Genomic DNA, 6,208 nt, shown 5'->3' on the forward strand with positions numbered 1-6,208 from the left:
TCACTCCTATGATTGTACCAAAGCCTAAATGGAAAATGAGCATGGATTACTAAATGCACCCATGTCCAGGTTGCCTAATGCTCTCAAATGTCAATCCTATTGGTGACTACATATTTGTTTCTTTCTAACATTATATATCCAAACTCAACCCTGTTGAAAATGTCTAGTCCTATGACTCAGTTTATACTTTGCCTGATTTCCTAATGTCTCTATTAATATCTGCTTTCCTCCATATTTTCCCCAGTTCATCATCTTGACTGACTCTTCACAAGTGCTAACATTTACATTCACTCTCAACTGAAACCATATTGCTAAAGAACTTTTGGTCCAGATCCTATACTCACTCTTCTTCCTAAAACTACTATCTCCTGTTCCTACCGAGTATTCCATTTTTGACTTGATGTTCTCTTCTACATTCAATCATTCAAGGTACATGGTCCTATGCCATTGTATATCGATTTATCTGAGACATCTGTTCAGAACGTAATTCAACGCTAAGTATCCCAATCAAGTTCCCATGCCCTTCTCGGCTTCAAATCTTAACTAGATTTCTGTTTTCATACTTATATTTCACCTATATATTCTTGTAAATATCGCAGGTTCCCAATACTGTTATTCAACCCTCAGAATGATTCCTCACCCAAATCGAACCTGTTATTCACCCTAATCATACACTCTTCCCTCAATCTAACTTTACAGAAGAGCAGGGAAGAGTTGGTATTTCAATACAGGAATGTAGGCGATCTTCCACCTGTTGAGAACCTCAAATGTCCTACATAAATGACACCTGGATAAGTTGTAGGCAGCTATGAAAGACCTGAGAGAGCAAAAGTCATCTTCCATGGAAAACAACCTGGTCAGGATGTAGGGATATGTATGAATCAGCCTCTCTCTTATTAATGTAGAGAAGATGGACCAAACCAGGCCTGTGTGGAGAGCTGTTCCTGTGAGCCTATGGTTGATATACCATTCTAACTTGTGAAAGTGTCACAGGAAGCAGGGGCAGCCTCCATCTCATGGGACCCTTGGAGTCAACTCTTAGGACAAAGTGGTTGCCAAGGCAGTGAACTCATTCAATTCCTGAAGGAAGTGACTTACATCACTTCCGTGGTGATCAAACTCTCTGAACTTAGATCCAGTAAGCCAGGCACCCAGAGCCAGTCCAAGTCCCAGTCTTAGTGGTCTCACTTGTTTTGATTTTCCAAGGATAGAGTCAATCTTTCTTGATACCTACCGATGTGGGAATGGCCAAATAACAGGAAAGCTCTCAAGAGGGGCCTTTTCTGAGCAAGCAGGTAGAGGCTCACCCCTGGCTTCTGACAAGTTCACAGAGTTGACCAAGGAGACCTAATCTCATACAGGACAGGCCATCTCAGGGGAACATAGTGTGGCCCACCAGTCAGAGGACACTCCGGATAGTCACAGACCCATTTGAGGGAAGGAGGTGCCTTTGTTATGTGGGTGTGGTTTTTTGGTTTGTCTCATATTCTGAGAATATGTAGGAAAGGTGGTTTGTTTGGTTTGTAGTGAACTGTTTTTAATAAGTCATTTGACAAGGCGACTGTTTTTATGTCTGTGTATCACACTGTGTCAGTGGTTGTAGACATTAGAAAAGAGAATGATTCAATGGATGTGTCCTGTCTGGTAGAAAGCTTCCCAGCATTCATCCTGCCCGATTTACGTATGGACTTTGGCTTGCCTTATCGATGGGCAACACCTGCTAATTTCCTAAGTTGCTGTTTTCTTCCTGAATTCTGGCCACTCTCCAGAAGAGGCTCATGGTTTTGTGTCCAAGATATGAATCACTTCCAAGGTCTGTGACATGGCTATGTTCTGGATAGCTGAAGTGAATGGCGAGAATCTCAGAAAACTCAGATCACTGTGACCAGAAAAGTCTCAGTGGATAAACCCTGCTTTGGGACTTTTGCTTACATATTGTTTTGTTACCCTGAATGTCAGGTAGTTCTTTGCCTCAGGCCACCCCTTTGTGAAACCTGAAGAAAACAGTTTTCAAATGGAAATGAATGGAAATCACCTGTGGCTCTTTGCTTAATTGCTTTGGAAAGGGATGTGTCTGAATCAGCCTCTTAGCTCTGTGTGAGGCTGTTGATTAAATTCTCAGCCCCTTATGGATCTAAAGAAAGATCCCATGTGTGCATCCAAAACCAAAATGGCCGAAAGTACAGTCATTGCAGATGAAGTCTTTCGCCTTCCTCTGTAAGGTTCCTGACCTCTATAAAGTGAGAATAGGGAAGATACACCAAGCCAATTGATGTCTCCTTTTGGAAAAATTGTACCACCAATGAGAGCATCAGCAAAATTACCCCAACACTACCACAAGTCGCTGCACCAACAGATAGTTCACAATGCATACATGTTAGTTCACAATGCATACAAGTGATATATATTCCAGGCAAGTTCTGCAAGCAGTTCAGTGATGGCTATTGCAGAAGCTGTAGATTGGTTTTATCTTTGTCTTCACCAGCACTGGGTTGAAGATTGGAATTCTGGCAATAATGGCTAAAGAAAAAATTACTTACCATTCCAGAAGGCACTAAAAAACCCAATTATCTTAACAATTTACATTATCTTGAAGAGAATTATTAAATATAATGAAAAGGAAAGGTGAAAGTCAACAAACAGTTCTGCTAAACTCCTTTTTTTGTTCACATATTAAAACAATCCTCAACAGTTGTTTACCCAATTTAAATTAAACTATTTAAATCACGTGAATAAAAAAAAATTGGATCCATTTTTTCATGAGCGCACATCATATATGATATATGGATATATGTACATTCAAACATAAAACACAAAACACAAGTGTGCACAAATAATATAATATATACAACACATAACATAATAGTAAAGGCCTTATAACTTTTTACAGGTGAAATCACCATTGGAATGTCTAAAAACTCTATAGTCAAAAAATAGAACTGATCAGCAAAACATTAACCTAGGTCTGTATGAGCTCAAAAAAAAAAATAGAACTTCATGATGTGGGAAAGGGCAATAATAAAATAGATATTGAAAAAAGCATCCTGGTTCTGTCGCAGATGTAAGGATAGCCAAACTGGAGTTTTGGATATCAGCTGTTATGAATTTGAGCCAAATCATCTTCTTTTTGGTCTATAGAAATCACTTTAGTTAATTTCTCTGGAATCCATATTGCCTGCTGTTCTTGCTGTGGAAACACACAAACAGACCCCTGACTAAAGACAATCACTGGGTCAGGACTTTAGTTAATCTCTCCAAAATCCAAATCAGCTGCTGTTCTTCCTGTGGAAACACACAAACAGACGCCCGACTCCAGACAATTACTGGGTCAACACTTTTCCATTGTCCTATTAGAATATCCTTCCAAAGTACCTTGGGCTTATGCACATTTTTTGGAAACATATGCCTTTCCACAGCACTAAGTCCTGATGAATCCAAGTTTAAAAAGTTTAGAGTAAAAAGCGTTAATTTAAGTTTATCTTTGGGGAATATATACCCCTTCTCAATTCCGTCTTTGTGCTTTAATAAGTACATTTTTATTGTTTGATGTGCTCTTTCAACTATGCCTTGTCCCTGTGGATTGTATGGGATTCCTGTTATATGAGTAATGCCAAATGATGAGCAAAATTGTTTAAAAAAGTGAGAAGTGTAACCGGGGGTATTATCTGTTTTTAACTGTTTTGGAATGCCCACAGTGGCAAAATTTTGTAAGCAATGAGCTATAACATCTTTAGTTTTTTTCTCCAGCATGAAGGGAGCCCATTAAAAATCCAGAACAAATATCAACTGTAACATGCAAATATTTTAATTTTCCAAATTCTGGCAAGTGTGTGACGTCCATCTGCCAAATATGGTTAGGTATCAATCCTCTAGAATTGACTCCAAGATTAACTTGTGGTAAAAAGGTCACACAATTTTGACATTGTTTTATAATTTGTATAGATGTTCCTTAGTTTTTTTGAAATGCTTTTGTAAAGTATAAGCATTGACATGGAACTTTTTAAGAAAATTTATTGCTTCTTCTAGTGTAAAGAAAATATGTATGTATGTCAATTGTAGTTTTATCTGCTAAATCATTGCCCAAACTAAGGGCTTTAGGCAATCCTGTATGTGCCCTGATATGTCCTATAAAGAATGGATCTTTTCTGTCCCAGATTAGACATTGTATAGTGGAAAGCAAAGAGAAAACAGTAGAGAAAGGGGAAATCCTACCAGCATCTTCAAGGGATACTATAGCATTAACTATATACTGACTATCGGAAAATAAATTAAATACAGAATCTTTAAAAATCACAAAAGCTTGTAATACTGTACTAAGCTCTACCTTGTGAGCTGATTGTTTTGGTACTAAAAATATAAAAGTTGGATCAGGTGTAACTATTGCTGTTGTACCATTATTTAACCCATCGGTGAATATATTTGGAGCATTCATGATAGGTGTTTTCTTGTCATTTTTGGAAAAATTACAGGATGCGATGACCAAAAAGACAATAAAAGATAAGATGGTAAGTGGTTATCAAATGAAACATTAGATTTACACACGATTATTGCCCAAGTATTTAACTAATTAGCTAATTCATCAATTTGATTCATAGTATATGGAGTAATAATTTTATTGGGTGAAATTCCACACACACTCTTTTTGCTGCTTTTATTCCTATGAGTATTAATTCTCCCTCAGCCTCAGGATAGCAAGTAATAATAGTGTTAGAAGAATAAGATAAATGTATCCATAATAATGGACCTTCTTCCCAAAATACTCCTGTAGAAATATTTTTTTTGTTGTTAGTACAATAAATAATAAATGCAAAATTATATCAACTCTATCCAAAAGCATATTTCCCATATATGTTTCAATGATTTTTATTGCTTTTCTTGCTTCAGGCGTTAACATTCTGAGTGAATTTGGATCTCATGGTCCTTTTAGGATATCAAATAAAGGTCCCAACTCTCCTGTTGGTATACCTAGATGAGGCCTTATCCAATTTAAGTCTCCTAATAACTCTTGAAAGTCATTAATTGATTTGAGTTGATCTACTCGTATTTGAATTTTTGGTTGACTGACCATGGTTGAGGATAATAGAGCTACTAAATAATTAATTGGAAAATTTAATTGTATTTTACCTATTGCTATCTCTAGGTTATAATTTTTTAATACGTTTGTAAGTGTGGCATACCATTCTAGCAATGGGTTTTTAACTTTGTGTGCTAATAATACATCATCCATATAGTGAAAAATTTGTATTTCAGGAATTTGATTTCTAAGTGGCTGGATTACTTTGTTAACATAAATTTGACGCATAGTTGGGCTGTTAGCCATCCCTTGAGGGAGTACTTTCCACTCATATCTCTTGTCAGGACCTTCATGATTCAGTGCAGGTATAGTAAATGCAAAACTTGGAATATCCTCAGGATGAATTGGAATTGAAAATAAAACGATCTTTAATATCTACAACGAAAACATACCAAGTTTTTGGCAAAGCACACAATTGAGGAATCTCTGATTGAGCAGGTCCCATAATAACCATCCCATTATTAATGGCTCTTAAATCTTGCAATAATCTCCATTTACCAGATTTCTTTTTAAGGACAAAAATGAGAGTATTATGGGGAGACACAGAAGGTTGTATATGTCCTTCCGCTAATTGTTGTTTGACCAGGTCATGGGCTACTTGTATCTTTTCTTTAGTCAGGGGCCACTGAGGAACCCATACTGGTCTTTCTGATTTCCAAGTAATATTTATTGTCTCAGTGGCCCTTTCTGAAAATCCAACCCATATCTATCTGTTCCTTGATCTTTTTGTATTGGTGTTGCTATACCTTGTTCTTGCTTTTCTAATCTTTTTCCTTTCCTAAAATCTTGTCTAGCCATAATAGTGGGTGAATTTTGATTGATGTTATTTGTTAATGTCAAACCTAATTGTTCTAGGACATCTCATCCTTATAAATTTACGGGAAGATGTTCCAATACATATGGCTGTATAGTTCCTTCACATCCTTCAGGATCCTTCCAATCTAATACCGTTGCACGTTTATGGGGATTAGCCGCCACTCCTAGGCCTCGAAGCGTTTGAGTGGCTTCTTGTAATGGCCAATGTTTTGGCCATTCTTGACGACAGATGATGCTAAGGTCTGCACCTGTATCCAGTAGCCCATTGAATTCATGCCCTTGAATATTTAGTTTTAGCATGGGGCGAGAATATAAATT

This window comes from Callospermophilus lateralis, unplaced genomic scaffold (genome assembly GCF_048772815.1).
Source record: "Callospermophilus lateralis isolate mCalLat2 unplaced genomic scaffold, mCalLat2.hap1 Scaffold_51, whole genome shotgun sequence".
Taxonomy (NCBI): Eukaryota; Metazoa; Chordata; class Mammalia; order Rodentia; family Sciuridae; genus Callospermophilus; species Callospermophilus lateralis.